The 18,330-nt window shown below is 41.5% G+C and overlaps 1 long non-coding RNA gene across 2 annotated transcripts in view; it reads left to right on the forward strand.

Annotated features, from left to right (window-relative positions):
• The window catches only part of LOC147151341 (uncharacterized), a 54,736-nt gene extending 38,030 nt beyond the window's left edge, over positions 1-16,706 (forward strand). For both annotated transcript variants that reach the window (XR_015082660.1, XR_015082661.1), the window contains 2 exons: positions 8,750-8,822; positions 15,207-16,706. This is a non-coding gene — a long non-coding RNA (uncharacterized LOC147151341). The remainder of the gene's footprint in view (positions 1-8,749; positions 8,823-15,206) is intronic.
• Positions 16,707-18,330: the final 1,624 nt, after the last annotated feature.

Below are 18,330 nucleotides of genomic sequence, written 5' to 3' on the forward strand. Positions count from 1 at the left end.
GTTTGGTCTGTTTGGTCTGTGTGGCGAGCCACACAGAGATGAAGGGAACACACACACACGCACGCACGCGCACACACACACTTACACGTCGTCACAGCAATTGGGCAAAGGAGGCGTAAGAGACACCTGTTTGCTTGTTTGAATTGAGCTGTGCTGTGCCAAGCGGGCACTGCTTTTTACTGCCCATCTGGAGCCTTGCGGTGCGAGTTACGACTCCTTTGAAAAAAAAAAAAAAGACCAAAGTGGGGGAGTTGATGCTTGGCATTTTGGTCACATGGGGTGAGTTGCTGTCATCCTTTAACCCCCCCCCCACCCCCCGCCCTACTGCCGCTACCCACCCCTCTTTCCAATATCCCTCCCCCTCCCGTGCCCACTCCCCTGGTGCACATGCAGAATGCAGTGTCAGGAGAGTGAGCACTGAGCGCCCATTGTGCGTGCTAACCAAAGCGGAATGCCCGGGTGACAAAAGGGGGAGGAGTGGGCTCAGGGCACACAAAAGCCAGGGGGAGGAGAAGGGTGGAAGGAGGATGGGAGGGGGAAGGAGAGATGGGCAATCTGCTGGAGGCTAAATAGACCCACTCAGCCCCAAAAACTCTAGGCACCCTAAAACCCTTCCACCCCCCCCTTGCCCCACCGCACCCTCCTTCTGGGTACTGTACGGTGGATGATGGAGGTCGTTTCGCCTCATGGTGCCAAACAAGAGGATGAAGATCCACTGTTATGAGTCACCACCCTCGGGGTGTCAAACAGGAAGCAGCCGCTGATGTCAAATCTTGTTCACTTGTTTACACAACAAAGTGACAATTAGGGCATATATTTGGAGGGCAAAATCACATCCAGTCTAATATATTACAAAAGGCATCATATACTTGCACATAATTTTTTTCATGTGGTACTCCACCTACCGCTACCAAGAGATTGTCAGATCGTTTTTTGTATGAGCAAAAAAAAAATAAAAAATAGAACCAAATAGAACTTTGTCTTCATTAATTTTATAAAACGCTTTTGCCCATAAGAGAAAAAAAATCAACTCCTAATATCTATTAGAACCGTTTAAGATTTAAGAACACAATTTAACACAGTTTTGAATCAGATCGGAGGGCCTTGAGGTGGGGTTCCTCAAGGGTCGGTCCTTGGGCCCCTTCTGTTCAGTCTGTATATGTTATCTTCGGGTCAAATGCTTCAGAACACCAATGTTGCCTATCATATTTATGCAGATGACACACGGCTATATATCAATGTCCCCAAATGACACCAGTTCAATCATCGTATTGTGTCACTGTCTAGAGCAAATTAACAACTGTATGAACCAAAATTTCCTTCAGCTAAACCAATACAAAACAGAGGTAATTGTTTTCGGCAATAAAGAAAAGAGGATTGCTGTTGGAAAACACCTGGAGTCACTGTCTTTAGAAAACAAAAACCAAGTCCGAAATCTTGGGGTACTGATAGACTCAGTCCTGACTTTCAGCAATCATATACGATCAATCACTAAATTAGCATTTTATCAGCTTAAAAATATATCCAGAGTGAAGGATTGTATGCTGCAAGCAGACCAGGAGAAACTTATCCATGCTTTCATCTCCAGTAGACTGGATTATTGTGACGGTCTTCTTACTGATCTCCCTCGAAAGAGCATCAAACAGCTGCAGCTCATTCAGAACGCTGCAGCTCGGGTTCTTACCAGAACAAATAGATCGGAACATATTACTCCAGTCCTAAAGGCTTTACACTGGCTCCCAATTAAGTGTAGAATAGATTTTAAAATTTTGCTACTGGTCTATAAATCACTGAATGGTTTGGGTCATGAATACATGAATGAAATGCTGATTGAATATAAACCCTGTAGGGCTCTGAGATCTGCAGACTTGGGTCAATTAGTGGAACTGACAGTTCAAGGTAAACATGGTGAAGCTGCATTTAGCTGTTACGCTGCACGCAAATGGAATAAGCTGCCAACAGAAGTGAAGTCAGCCCAGAGTGTAAATGCTTTTAAATCCATGTTAACAACTTTGATTTTCCTCATACCTTTGGTTAAGGTCCTCTAGACAATTTCAAATCTTTCTTTAAAAAAAAATATATATATATATTTTATATATTTTATAAACCCACTTTTATTTCTTTACTTTTAAATGTTTTTAATTTTTTCTGCTAATGTGCTTAAATGTTGTAGTTTTGTTGGTTGCTTTTGTTTTCTCTCCTTTGCTTTTGAAATGTTGTTAACTGTTGTGTTTTTAAATGCTTGTAGGTGTTGCCTTTGCTTGTGTGAAGCACATTGAGATGCCTTGTGTATGAAATTTGCTATTTAAACAAAACTGCCTTGCCTTGACTTGCCTTGCCTATACATTTCAAACTATCCTGCCAGACATTTTGAGCTGAATGTTTTAACAATTATTAGGCAAAAGTGTTGTTATAAATCAAATGAAGACAAAGTTTTATTTTTATTTTATTTTTTTTTTCATACTGAAAAAGACGTGAAGTGCAATTTAAGGACGCTTTCTTAAAACATGGACAGGACATTAAAAAGTAATCTAGGTCCACAATATAGAAAAAGAAGTTAAAAAAAAAAAGCAGCAGCTGTTGAACTACCAGCTAATGATAACAGCTGATAGCCACTAACGCCGGAGACTTGTGCCGTATCATACAATGACAGCGTAACCAGAGGTTTGTTCGTGTCCTAAATTAGCGACTGAATATGATTTCGAGACAGCGTTGTGTTAATGTTGGTAGCAAGCTGTTAAAACTGCCGAATGCCGATACGTCGAAAATGGAAGTCAAGTTAGCCATTACGCCACCACGCGGGCCAACTTCAAAGTAAATGCTTACTAAGGCTATTGCGTTGGCATCATTGACTCAATGTATTAATTGGTAAGCTTTAATTTGAGGTTAGCCTTTGTGGAGTTCGTTGAGTATGTTTACGCTCTGTACATGCAACTTACGTAAAGTTATTATCTATATTTTTTGTTTGTGATAATATGCGTCATCGGAAAATATCAGTCACCACCACTGCCACCTGCTGGTCGACGGTTATTGTGGGTGTCAATAAATGGTAAATGGACTGTCACTTGTAAGAACGTGGGCGCACATTTTGGTGCGACGCCCCCGGTCACACTCATTTAAACATTCAAACAACTGCGACTTTAACTCATATGGAGCAACAACACATACAAACAGAGCAGACAACAATACTCACAAGTGTGTCTCTTGTCAACTAGTCTATAAAGGTGTTCAAACGCAAAACCCAAATTTGAAAACTGAGCGTGTCATTTATTATTAATTCTTTGAATAATCAATGAACTTGGATGGGTTCGAACAAAAGGTGCTTCTATCTTTTAAGTTGTGTGGCGGTGGTGGCGTTGAAGGGGTTTGCACATGTGCGTGTACACACCTGCCTGTTGTCTACGCTGAGAGCAATGTCGTGTGCGTGTGGTATCGTACGTCAAAGCGTGCCGCTCCACTCCCACACACTACCCGCGGCGAGAGAGAGACCAGGGCGCTCCCTCGCTCTCGTAAATACACATGACCTGAATTCACTCTTAATGGCGTTACTTCTCGACATGCGTGCAGGATGAGGAACCTTTCTTCTTAAGTGCCTTGGCACTTTTAATCACTTGTCAAATCGTTTTAATTTGTTTACGAAATGACAGTGGCACATTTTTGTTTTAGATGAGACAATGAGATGAGACATTGAGCCATTCTTATACTCAGTCGAGATCAGCTAGGTGGCGGCTGACCAACAGAGGGTGCTAGGGCACAGGCCCACCACTCACCGAGAAGACAGGGACAAAATATAAGGAAGAAGAATTAAAGAAATATAATTGTTTCAAAATATATGTTTATTGTGTGATCTGTGACGTGTTTCCAGTCAGGAGCCATAAGTTTTAACACTTAGACTCTTGCTAGACTCTCATTGTGCCGCAGCAAGAAGGCAAGTTTGCTAGCATGTTTGCTAGCTTATACTAATACTGCTAGGTTGAACAGTACACGTTTTATTTTGTTTCAAGGTAGATTTACATGACAACGTCCTTGTGAGAAAAGATTCCCTTGGCTTTTCTAAAAAGTTACGCATGAATACAACAACGTTCAGAACTTAGACCTCCAAAAAAACATGAAAAAAGCTGTAAATGTACATGCTACAGCGGTCATTGGGAACGTTACTACTAATTTTGTCTTTGGAGCAATACACATGTTAAAGTGTACAAGGTGTGACAATGAAGAATGTGAAAGTGGCATCACCCAATGCCAACTTGTTGGATGTGTGTGTGGGGGAGGGGGGGGTGCGTGCGTACGTGTGTGTATGTTATGCAGAGCTGGGCAGTTTACTAAAAATTCACGGTCCGTTTATCGCATTCCGCCTACAGCCAGGGTACCCATCTGCCATCCGTTTATCCGCCATTTTGTCCGGCCGGACCAAATAGTAATAGCCTATAGGTTGGTCCGACTATTATTTTAAACGGACTGTTAGTTTCCGACTACCAAATTCGACAATCTGAAACAATATAAAATAAAATAAAACTGGACAAAGTACCACTAGCTCATGTTTTTCAAATCACCGTAACTCATGAACTATTTAAGATAGCAACTTAATTCCTACAGATTCTGAAAGCAGAGAAGTGGAGCTTACTGTCGATACCACGTAGGGTGGAGCGCGGCGCGAAAATAGCCGATTACATGTAAGGGAAAAAATGGGCTTCTGACTATGCTTAGTCTGACTATTTTTAAAAGTTTCCCGTCTATCGTATATTGCCTACAAAATGGGCATCCGTCATTGTCCATCCCATAGGTGGTATGCCCAGCGTGTTATGCATTATCTCACCACCATTCTGCTATAATATTGTTCTCTTCTCTCCTTCCGTGCTTTTTTTCCCCTGACATTTGTGTGAGGCACACTACAACCACACAACTGGAGGTGGCTGCAATTTTGAATTTCTGGGTGATTATTGGCTGTTTAGCTACAACATTTTCTCCAAAAACCTCTATAGTTTGAGACTGCTGATTAAAAAAAAAGCCTGAAAAGAAGCACAGAGTTATAGAAATTAACAATAATATAGCCGAATATTGACGTGAAGTTGCACAACCTAAACCAACACGAGCAGTTAGCCAATTTCAATTGAGTCACAAGTGCGGCTGCCAGAGTTTGGTGTTATTAATTAATTTAAAAATGGTTTTGTTGAAGCACCCCTAGGCTGGATTTCCACAGCTCGGTTTGCAGTGACACAATTGACCTACTATACGCGTCATGGAATCTCTTATCTTTTGATGAGCTCAGGCCAAGTGTGAATAAAATTCCAATGCGTATCAGATTTTTGATAATACAAGTAAAGCGTAATCCATCAGATAGGATATACCCTGCCAAAGCCAGTTTGACATCATGGAAACGCATCGATCGGTAACGTTTAGAAAATTATACTTGACACTTGTTTAAAAAGACCGGCTGTAAATCTAAACAGCAGTGAAAGCATAAACATTAATTATGGTGTAAATATGCCACGTTACAAGTGTGGCAATCATTAAATAAGCAAAATTATTGTATGCCACAAACACGCAAACTCACAAGTCAAAAAATTGAGAACACAATAGCCGATTGTGAAATCAGCTTTGGTTGACTGAAACTCAAGCCCAGACAGACGCTTAAGGCCCTGATACACCAAAACGACGTTCACCAACAGTGACAGACGCTTACACCCTGTGGCGTCCGGCCATCTCACTGGCATAGCACACCGCAACGACCGACAGCGCCGCTAAACTTTAAAGTACCTTCTGCGCATGCATAAGATGTAATACCCTTCCATACCATCGGCGGTGGTAGTCACCATTTCTCATGATTAGAAAAATCCAACCGGAAAGGCGGGGGCGTATTATAAAAACGTAAACAATGCCTTCGACTATGTTCTTCGCTCACAATAAACTCCCATGCAAAGTAACCCCTCATGTTCTTGACACAGTATCGTGAAATACTTACATTGTCAACCCTCGCTCTTGTACTTGTAAAAAGATTAAGGCAGCGGAGGCGTGCTCACTGTTTTTCCGCATTTGTCACTTCCCATTGGTGCTCCAAGCGCTGATTTGGTAGCTAACAGCCAATCAGAGTGACCGAATGTCACGACTGGGGGCGCCGATTCAACATACGTAAACGCCCCCCAGACGCTTACAGACGGTTTACGATGTGTATGTGTAAAGGTCCTGATACACCAATCAGACGGCGCTTAAAGACCTCTTCACGACGTCTGTTTGGTGTATCAGGGCCTTTACACAGACACTACCTGACTTCATCTATGAGGCCACACCTCTTAAAGTAGAAGTCGACGCAAACATATTTTTTTCAAGAATATGTTTTATGCAAGCCCACTAGTTGAAACAGGGCATTCTGATAAATATTGCGTTTGTGCAATAAGTGTTAATCCACTCGTCTTTAGCCATCTCCGGGGGCGGCCATTTTGTCTTCTGTCGACTGAAAATGACATCACAACTGCTCACAACGACCAATCACGGCTCAGATCCAGAGAACAGGTCGGCTGTGATTGGTCGTTGTAAGCAGTTGTGATGTCATTTTCAGTCGACAGAAGACAAAATGGCCACCCCCAGAGATGGCTAAAAACAAGTGCATTTTGCTACTTAATTTATATTCCACAAACGCAAAATTAATCAGAATGCTGTGTTTCAACTAGTGGGCCTGCTGGGAACATATTCTTGAAAAAATTATGCTTGGGTTGACTTCCGCTTTAGAGGGCACACATACAATACTGTAGCTAATGTTGTTGTGATGTGGCTTGTCCCAACATACAATTCTCAACATACATTCGCTGTATAATGTTTTATCATGTTTTATACAATCCAGTGTTTTGCTCGCTCTCTCCGCAACTTTTGAGGGTCACTTTAAAGTGAACTTTCAACCTTTGGCCTTCCATCTCTTTGCCGAATGATGACTCTGCAGATCAAAGGGATGGTGCAATATAAAGAAAAAACTCCCGTATGCACCCTTAACATGTGAACACCCCCCAATTCATGCAAACCTCAGGCTTTCCCGTGGCATTACCATATTGCGCTGCGGGGCGCAAGGTAGCTTGTCGTTTTATCTGGGCCCAGTTCATAGGAAGTGGCTTGCTGTGTTGTTTTGGTTGAAATGCGGAGGGTCAAATGCGATCCCCCGGGGGCATGTTTAGGTGAAAACTTGGCAGGCTCGGACCCAACACCCCTCCACTTCCCTCTTACCTTGGACAAGGAGACAAAGTGAACCTCTTTTAGGCGCGTGACTGGTCGGCAGTCTTGTCATGTAACCAAGTGCAAAGACTTAGTTATTGTGTTTAGGTAGAATTTTCACATATCTGTACTTACTTTTAGTCCATTTCTATAAAATTTCTCCTTTATTCCCCTGCAATTCTTAATTTAAATTCATACTTTAACTTTGGTACATGTCCCCTAACAATCTTTCATACTTGTTCCTGCAAAATAAAATCACAATAAATAGCTCATTGACAAAATGCCTGAACTTAAAACAAAATGGAAAGATTGTCCTGCGAACTCAACTGCTGATGATTCTGTCGTGATAGAATTATTGGCACTCAAAAGCTCCCGACCATCCTGAAGAAGCACAACGAGGTTTGAGAAATAATCAAGTGCAATCAAAATGTCAGCGTTCTTTTAGTTATGAGCTTGTTGATGCACATTACTAACCAGATAGCCAGGCTAACTTGCGCTAGCTAACACACAGATCTTTAACTACTGTACACCACTGACGTTAAGGTAATTAACTTCATAAGAGGACTACATTTAAAATACTACAAACATCATGGACATTTTAAACGCTCACTTTTTAGAAATACCTTTAATATCCAATAAATACATTTAACATCAGAAAATTACATTTGATCAAGTACAGCAAATACAAAATACATTTTCTTCTACCAGTCATTTTTATGAAGTGATTTTTATTGCTTTCAGGTACTTCATACAATACTTTGGTCTGTGAGTGTCAGGTGAGTTTGTGGTGCGGCCTCCTCCGGCGTTGAGCCGGGCAGCCATCAATTGTTCTGGAGCCACAAATCACTGGTGCCGCAATCAGGCGCCCCGATCTGGCCTTCCGTGAGCCCCCGCCGTTCCTGATGATTCCTCCGCTGATTGGCCTAACTGGACTCCTGTCTGTGGCGGCAGATTAGCATGAATTGTTTTTTCTCTGTGGTATACGGATTGGGTCGTGTTAGCATTCACACCTCCGCTTGGAACCCCGGGGCTCTGGAGGGGCTCACAGATGCAAAGGAGAACCATGATTTGATCCAAAATTCAACTTTGATACGATGAGTAATAAGTAGCTATGCGTTTATCAGGCAGGATTTCATAGCCTTAAGTAATTCACTGGTGTAAGTACACCTCGCCTAAAAAAATAAAAAATAAAAATAAAAAATAAGATTATAATGTACTTTTAAAATTTGTGATGGCTGGGTTAGCTGTTTTGCTCGATTTGAGTTACTTTCAACACAGCAGTTTTAAGAGTGCACTGTATTACTGTGGTGCTTGCCCACCCATGAAGTGTGAAATCAACCAATAAAGTAAATACTTTTATCTGAAAAAAATGGCATTTATCTTATTTAGCTTTTTTCCCCTTTGAGCCAATTAAGCTCGCTTTTGGTGAGAAATGTTTTCGTCACTTCTCTGCAATGTACCATATTTTATGGACTATAAGATGCTACTATTTTCACATACTTTGAATCCCATTTCTTTGCTCCTCATCCCAACCCCCAACCCGTTTCAGGAAAAATCTAATCTTGGGCCGTCATGATCCTTGGCGAGCAGTGAAAATTATGACAACCAAAACTGTTGACAAGGTAAGAGAACTTCTCTTTACACAAACAAATACGTGTCTGAACACAAGAATTTTCCATCTATCAAATTACTATGCAGATAATGCTTCACTTTATGACATCAGTGACATGGCAGCGTTTTGTATCTAAACCTGGATGGAGAGGTTATAGATGTGCAGTTTGTAGAACTGTATGAGGCCGGATCTGACACTAGGCCTGCATACTTATGAAAAGCCATTTGGCTCACAGAGATACTTCAGGCGCTTGCAGGTAATATTACAGTAACACACACCTCCGCTGACTTCTACTATATCACAGTGGAACATGATGTGACAACAATTTAGTAGCAGTCTGTAATATAAGTAATGAAAAAAAAGTAAAGTAATTTTCGCTTCATTAGAGCATGCTAGGCAGCCTGGTATACCAAGGTTGCCATAGTTAACGGAAACTAACAAAAACTAACCCTAAATAATTAAAACTATATAGCATATTTAAAATTAACGAAATTAAATAACTATTAAAACGAAGTTTTAGTTGCACTCCGCATTTATAAAACTAACTATAATTATAGCAAAATGCCCATTGTTTTCATTTTTGCAAATTAATTTCATACATGAGCTTTTGGAGTTAATTTTAAATAGTATTTATTTTGATATTACTGTTCGGCCATACAGGAGAAACACGGTCGAACAGTCGTTTGAGAATTCTATTATTGCACAATATTAGTGATCTTTTTTTGCACTGCAAATAGTCTCTTTCTGTATAAGAAAAAACTAAAACAAAGTCTTTTCGAGAAAAACAAGTTAAAACTAATAATAACCAGCAAACTCATTCTAAAAACTCATTCAAATGAATTAAGCAAAATTAAATAATTAAAACAAATAAATAAATAAATAAAAACTTGAGTTAAAAAAAAAAAGACTATTGCTATACTCAAAAATTCCAAACTATTCTAGTCCTGGTCTATATGTGTGAAGATACTGTATAAAATGAATGGAAGGAGAGATTTTGCATGCTAATCAGACCACTAAAACGTGTTGAAAGACGTAAACAAAACAACAGTGACACAAATAGAGTGAGGTAGTGCCATGTACAAGACATGGGAAGTAAAGAATATTGCCTGGGGTGTACATGTCCTCTGTCAAATCATCTGTCCCTGTGAGACTGAGCAACCTTCCTTAACATGAGTGTAATGAGACATTTACGCTGAGTGACAACTCGTCAGTCCAGTTTTCTAGCATTATGTCACATTTCACATACCACATTGTCTGCCACTACTAGGATTTTACTTAACTCACAAATGTGCGCATTCTCACCACCCGGCAATCACTCAATGCTATTTGTGCTTGTTTGGTTGAAGGATTACGCGAAAGCTACTTCAATTGATTGCCATGATACTTCGTAGAACGGGTGGGGCGAGGACCAAAAACATTCTCTCACAGACTCACAGACTGTTTTTTGTCAGACTTTTTTTTAACATTGTGAGACATGTTTTGACTTTAGTGGAGGTCTGCCTCCTCCTTGCCGCCCTTCCAGTTGAAAACCGACTGATATGGATTTTTTTTAGGTTGATGCCGATTCCGGCGGAATTTGGCAGAGTGAAATTCTGATAACCGATTAATCGGCCAATTAATTAAAAAATATATAATGAATAGAATAACTTATTTTTTGGTCCCTTAACGCTTACAACAATAACGATATGAATTACAGTCAGAACATTTGATTGTTTTACAGTCATTTTGAAATGGATCACCACAATTAGAGGAAACTGTGGACAATAAAGAAGAGAGACAACAGATATCTTGAGAGCCTGTGGGCGACGATTGGTTCGATCGCCCCGTTCATTGCCTCTACCTGTGTATTTTGGCTAGAGACATTGCTTTGTAGCCAAAGGTACATATGAAAATATAAATATATTGTTAGATGTATAATTATAAATATATATTCAGTATTGAAACGATGAAGCCTTACGACAATGACCGCCTAAACCAATGTGTTTTTAACTACTTTCTACCTGTCCTTTCCGTCAGTAATCACAAGATGTGCGTGTGATCTCAGGTCGGCTTGAGCCTGAGTTGTTTATCTAATACTCTCATATTGACATTATACGTCTGTGCGCTCTCACCTATTGTATTGCCATGTTTACTTTTAGCAGGGGCGGGGCTCGGGGGTCCAAGGTGAAGAGGGGGCGGGGGTGGGCGGTCTATCCCAGGGTGTACGGCGCACTCAGAAACCCGAGCTTTGGCCCGGCTCAAAACAATGAGCGGAACACGTGAGAGGCGTTGCACATGGCGTCTAAGGTTACCTGTTTGTCCTGACTCACTTTGAACTTTTGGCCCGATGGGAGCAAACCGCAGCTCATCTCACTTTTACCACTCCCGCGCTGCTCCACCTTCATCCCAACAATTACCAGACACATCTCTGTTACGTCGCACCTGGCCCCGGTTTGTGTGTGACAACTTTGTGTCCTGCCCCAACAAATCTTTATGTGCATCTGTCGTTTGTTAACTTGTACATTACGCAAAACCTACTGAGCTTCTTTCCACACAGTTTTGTAGGCGGAAGGAGAAAACATTTAGTTTTGATGGGAACACTGACGAAGGTACAGATCCAGATTTTTTTTCTCTCGCTTCTTGTTTACGTCTTTTCCCTCATTTACTTATTGTATGACTTAATTACTCACACAAGTCCATTTACCACCTAAAGTAACATATGTTCTAGTGCTGTGATGCGTACTCAAAGTCTCTGTAAAGTGAAAATAAATGTCTTGTAAACTTGATACACCACAGAGAAATGTGTTGTTAACAACCGTGCCAAATTTGAAGAATGAAAAAAATTGCAAAGTACAAACAATGACTACATTTATATGCAGTCAATATTCGGGTTAAGGTCAAAATTCCGATTTCTGATTCATTCGGAATAACCCGTTTACATGGCTTGAGCGGAAAGAGTTACCCCCTGCATTTAAATAACCCGATTGAAATGGCGACACACGGACGGCATGACGCAATTTATGTCGTCTCCGCTTGTTACTTGCTTCCCTCAATAAAACACATTATATTCATGTCAGTCACCGCACGAATGAAGCAGACGATTTAAAAGTGCTTTAAAAGTGTGGTATCGTACTTCCTCTAGCTTTTGCCATGTTTTGTTTATCATTAAACATGTATTTGCGGTGGGTTGCGCGCCAAACAGCATGCGAGCACTTTCTGTACTGCAAAGACCAAGATTCCTTGCGGTTGAGCATGCGCAGAGTGTCCCGTGTATTCGGCATATTCCAATTGCCATATACATGCACGCATATTCAAAGGGAGTAACCCAGGCACGATATTCGGAATTTTAAAAGCACGAATAAGGGCATATTCGGGTTATTGTGCGCGTTTTACATGTTTTTTAAGAACCTGAATACTTCCAATGTTCGGGTTTGAAAAGATTTATTAATTGGCTGCATGCAAACGCAGTCAATGAGGCTGCAAAATCATGAAAAATTAATCCAGTGATTCTGCACTTGATCATTGTGGGGGTGTCCTTGAAATTTGCTGAAACCTCAACTCCCTCAACAGTCAACTAACTGTAAATCAAATATGACCACTGGAGCTGTGAAAATAAATCCGCCAATAGCTGGAATGCATCACACTGGGTCGTCGCAGGGCTTTTCCACTGAGCAACAATGAGGCGTTCTAAAGCGGCCCCGCCAGCTTGAGGCCATAGTCCACGCACTGGCTGTCAAGTCGTATTAAAAAAAATTAGGTACTCCTTGCACTTCCACAGTTGTCACCTTGTCATGCGCACACTCAGGGCCAACAATGAGGCGCTCTAAAGCGGCCACGCCAGCCTGAAGCCCTGGTCCACATGCTGTTTGTCAAGTCGAACTTGGGAAAAATATTCTGTCTCTTCTGTGTGACATGCCTGCACTCATACTTGACCACGAGGCGCTCAAAAGCAGCCACTCTCTCTAAAGTGAAGTTTCATTTTTGGTTGTTACGCATAGCTATTCTGCTAAATGTATATTGCAATTCTGCTGGATAAGGTTTAAGGGAAAGTAGCTGAAGTTTTTATACTGTGTCGTGTGAGGGATGTGACTCATGCCGGGGCTCAAGTCTGTCATTGGGCCGCATTTTAGCCACACCCCAAATTTTGTTTAATGATATCTAGTAGCTCAGTAAATGAATACTACGTAGTTCTCATCTTTGCCAATGTTTTCAGCAAACATCCTCAAAATAAAAAAAAAGTACTTGAAAACAAATCTCAGAATTCACTTTACTGGCTCTTCAACAGCGTATTCCTGAAGATTAGATGCTGTCCCCAAACAGGATTGTTCGCTTCTAATGAGTGTCGTTGTAGTTTAATAACTATATAGCAAATATTCATACTGTGTACACGTTTATATCCAGTGCCGCCTCACTGCTCTGCCCCACCCTCCGAGCCCCTGCTGCTCTTTCACTTAGCTAACAGGCCATTATGACTAATAATCTCTTGAGTGCATCACCCACTGACAGCACACCTCAGTTTCTAGACGTTAGTTGTGTTTGCTGTCTGTCTCTCCGGACAAAAGCGCCAGCTGGAAAGATCCTCCCACCTGCGCTGTCAGGCCCCCATGCACCGGTCCATCCATCCATCGATCATGCATCCACCATCCGGGCATCCGTCCATCCATCCATCCATCCATCCATCCATCCATCCATCCACAGCACACAGATGAAGAGCTTCGAGCAGCCAGGCAAACCGGACTTTCAAGGCCCCACACCTGTTGGACTGTGGTCCTCTCACCTGTGCAAATACAAGAACGGCAAGATGAAGGGTGGAAAAAAAAAAAAAAAAAAAAAAAGGAGTAAAATGGAGCGATATATTCCAGGCCTTGGGTTACTTGGGCGCGGCGGCATACGGAATAATGCACAGCTGAGCAAACGTGCATAGCCATAGGACTTCACCTGTTCCTCCTCGCTAATCCGTCGGCGCAACACGGCTCGCATGAGACGTTCTTTTATGGCCGCCTGAATGGAGATTTCCTTTGAGGTTACGCAGTTGATGCACTCGCTAATGTCACTTTTGTGCCGTAGTTACATTGTGGAGTGATTGCCCGCCTCGGGCCATGCATACTCGCTTTAGAAGTGCACCGGTATCAGTGGGAGGTATTATACAGTAGACATACATGGATGGGATTCGGGAAATCAGGGAATCCTTTCATCGGAAGCCTGAGGTTTTTAGCTCATTTGGAAAATGTAGCGTGGAATGGAGGCGACTAAAGCTATTTGATGACTGAGGAGCTCACATGCTGACATGGAACACTTGTCCTGGGCAAAAGCTCTTAATCGACCCGACAATCGTGATGTGAAAACTGTCAATTGTGATGTGAAAACTGTTTACCGCAACGCTTCCCACACATTCGGGAGCACAGCCACAGCGCGGGAACAAACAAGTTTCGCAACTGCGATGAGCTAAGACAAACTATTACTGTTATTATTACTATTATTAAAGACTGTTAATGGGCAGCGGAGTGTACTGGTGCAATTTCCCATCTTTAATTGCAACAAGGCACATATTTTTACGTGAGAAAAATCTGACGGGAAGTCAACAAACAGAAATTTCACATAAATCTATATAAAGGCCATTCTACGGAATCAGCGCCCTTTTCGGAATAAAATTCATAAATGCACGATAACATTACACTACCTCTGGCATCTAGTGGAAGAACATTTGATTGTGCTGTCACTGCATAGATACTGTAGATAATTAGGGATGTGTGTGTTTGCGTGGTCAAAGATCTTGTGTCTTTATTTGTCTATTTATGGCAGCAACATATAGTGACAGAAGGAAATATTACTAGATGGCAGAAGTTACAATTCCCCGTGTATCTACCTGTTGCCATTTATTTGACAAAAATGTAGCTTTGTGCTCACTTACACTGAGTAGGCAAATTAGCATATTGAGTTTATCATTATTTCGGGATATATACTTTCTGACATTTCGTTTGGTGGGGTGCCGTGAGAATTGGAAAAAAAAATATTGGCCCTGGTGCAAAAAAGTCTGAGAAGCTCCGCCCCAGCATGTGTTCATCTTATGGAAATGAGGATAAATATTCTAATCTTTATCTTATTTTTCAGAGTTTCTGAGAGCACTTCAGAAAAAAAGAAGAGTTGAATTCCTCACATGTATGCTTTTAAAAGTATTAACTGGATTTTCCTGAACAAGCTGCACATTTTGTTCTCTGATGCCTTCTGTTGCGAAATTGGGCTATGAATGTTCAACTTGCGACATTCATGTGCAGAACGCGCGTCCAAATGTCAAAGGAGCGATGTCGCTGTGACGACACACCGTATCGAAATAAAGTCAAATGTATGGCACCAAGACAGCCAGACTCGACGCCTATATGATGAGTTTGTTTCTCCCTTTTCGCCCTCTGTGCAGGTTTGGGCCTGAAAGACGTGCCAGACCTGCTGCCAAAGCATCGGCCGCCACCTCACCCTGCAGACATGGCTGATACACACACTTATGCACACGCACGCACACACACACACACACACACACACACACACACAAATGCGAGTTTCTTTCATGTTTGTTTGCTGCATATGCAGCCACTTGAACAAAGCGGCTTGCCTTTCATTGTGGACGGTATGGATTAATTTAGCGTCGTGTTTTTCGAATGCATTTAGCAATTCCAAATTCAAGTTGTTGATAAGCGAGGTTCAACCTCTAGAAGCTTCCGTAACTTTCCGCGCAACACCTCGTATTGCTTGATACATTCCTTAATGTTCTGCACTGTAGAGCGTGAACTATGCAAACCTCTTCAAACTCGTCTTTTTTGACTCGCTATTAGTTTTGTCACTTTTGGGCGCTGAGCGCAGAGCAGCAGTCGCTCATTACAAGCCCTAATTTGTCCTTGTAAAAAACTTAAAGGGATAAATCACAGCAATTGTGGTTACTTCGTTACTTAAGTCAAAATTTGTTTTGTTGTCTTTATCAACAGGAAATGGGACTCTAATTGATTTGGGATGGGAATCCCCTTTTTAAATTTTTTTTTTTATGATGTCTGCTTAGAACATTGCGATTGAGGGCGTTTTCTCTCTGAAAGTAGGCAACTGCCAAACAGATTACACATGGGGCATGGCAGAAACTATTCAATTATAAACATGCAAATTGAGTGGCACAAAAATGACATGTGAGTGGTTGCCGACCACGTCCAGGGTATACCCTGCCTCTCGCCCAAAGGCAGCTCCAGCTACCCTGGGAACCCAATGAGGACAGTTGTTATAGAAAATGTTGGCTAGCCTGAGATCTGCCACTGAGACTGAAGATGTCATCTGTTTATATGTGTTGCAGCACCATGTGTGTTAAGAAGGGAAGTCAACCCCCCCAAAAATCTTTACGGTAATATATTCTACGCAGCCCCAATAGTCTAAACGCGGCATTCTGATTGAAATTGTGTTGTGGAATATGTGTTAAGGCGTAAAAAACACCCATTTTCGTCCATCTCAGGGGACAGCCGTTTTCTCACTTGCTGTCGACTAAAAATGACATCACGGTTGCTCGGGGCTCAGGTAACAACCAATCACCGCTCACCCGTTTCTGATGTTGAGTCATGATTGCTGCTTAACTCATATTCCACAAATATTGATCAGAATACCGTATTTAGACTAGTGGAGGCACATATTATTGTAAAGACAATTTTGGGGTTGACGTCTCACTTTAAGTAGCAGATGTTTGAAGATTAGCAGTATAATTACCATAACATTGATGCTAATTTAGGTTAGTCTGTCTGTGGAGTTTCCTATTCTCTGTTAGCATTAAGATACCAGACTTTCATTAGACAACATTTTGGTGTTTGGATATGCAATGTTTAATTCTTGTATCGGTTTGACAGTAAATTTCAACTGGGAGGAGCAAATAAACAGCTGGAATCAAGCACACGTTGATGTTTATTTGGACTACTGTGCAAGCCAGTCTTCTTTTCCTTTCTTAAAAATGCTGTTACATGATAGTCTCCGATTTCTTGACAGCGAGAAAGTGAGAACAGGTGCTTAAGGATACTTTCCAAAGCGGGTTTTAATCACTTTAAATGCGTTTATTCAAGTTTGCAGGAGCGGGAAAATTACTTTAACCCTTTATAAGGCAAGTGACTACTTTTGGTAATTTCTGCATCCTCTGCACCCTCTAGTACGTCAGTGAGGTCAAGAACCATGGGGTCCTCATTCAATCATTCAGAAGAGATCAGCCCACATCACAGATCACATGGTTGTGATCTGAATTCTAAATGAATTCATTAATTAGTAATATGATGTTATTATTTTTTAGATGTATTCTAACTCTGGACATGACACCCAATAACACTTTAAAGTTCATTTTTTAAATTTCATAGTTTTTCAATGAAAGCCCGATAAAGGGCTAAAATGTGTTTTCATAGATTACAGCTAGGAGAGCTGGTCTTGAGCCTGCCTTCAAAATCCTCAAAATCAAATTCGAGTGAGTGACAAAGACATGTTTAGCATTGTTGATCTTGATGATAAACATCAGGAATATTCCAGCGCTTGGTATGACGGTGTCCAATTTTGCGCTGTGCATTTCTATACATTATTTTTTTTGTCTGAATATTTCCATGCCGGCTTGCAGCTTTTCTGCTCCCACGACAGCGCGCATTCTTGTCATGGCTTGGACGTGTGTGCCTCCGTCTCGGATGATGGAGCCGTCACACACTCCTGCCATGCGTCAGCGTTTGACACAATCAGGCGACATTCACACGGTCCTCCCTGACATAAACACAAACACATGCATGCGGATGACTTGTCATTTGTCTTCCAGTGACATGCAAGTGGCCCCTGTGCTATTTTTATAGACTGGAGTACACCTACATGCATTCTGAAAGGCTGGGCCACACCCACCGCCAAGTCTCCCATGCGTGTCAGGAGGGAAAAAGAAGCCAGGTGAAGGTGAAATCACAACACTAGTGCAGTGTTTCCCTCTCAAAACAACACATCATTATAATCATTTTCTTACTGGGTTTTTAATACAGTACAATAGAAAATTTATGGAAAAAAACATGTTGAAAAATGATTTTTGGTCTTTTGGGGGGGCCTGGAACGGATTTATTACATTTGCATTCATTTCAATGGGTAAAGACGATTTAAGATTTGATTATTTTGACATGGAGGAAGCACATCTGCATCATCAATTGTGTAGGTGGAGATCAATGCTGCCCGGTGGGGTGATTTAAAAAAAGCGCTCATATAGGTTGGTACATGCTGTTCAAATATTTATGAATGAAATAAATTTGACATCCACCGCAAACATCCGCATAGCTCACAATATGTTTGCCTGTGAAACTAATCAAATTTACCCAAATCATGTTAGACGACCTGTGGTAGTATTCAGACATGGTCTGAGTACGCTAAGTTTAGAATGAAAATTTCTGCCACAGACACGCCTTTGATGTGCCGGAACTCTGAGTTTGCTCGAGACCGGTCTGCCGAATTGGCAAACGTGCAACAAGCCTGCCGCTGTTGTGAAAATCTGCAAAAATCCGTCTACCAAAATA

This window comes from Filicampus tigris, chromosome 2 (genome assembly GCF_054856515.1).
Source record: "Filicampus tigris isolate MCC_2025a chromosome 2, RoL_Ftig_1.0, whole genome shotgun sequence".
NCBI lineage: Eukaryota > Metazoa > Chordata > Actinopteri > Syngnathiformes > Syngnathidae > Filicampus > Filicampus tigris.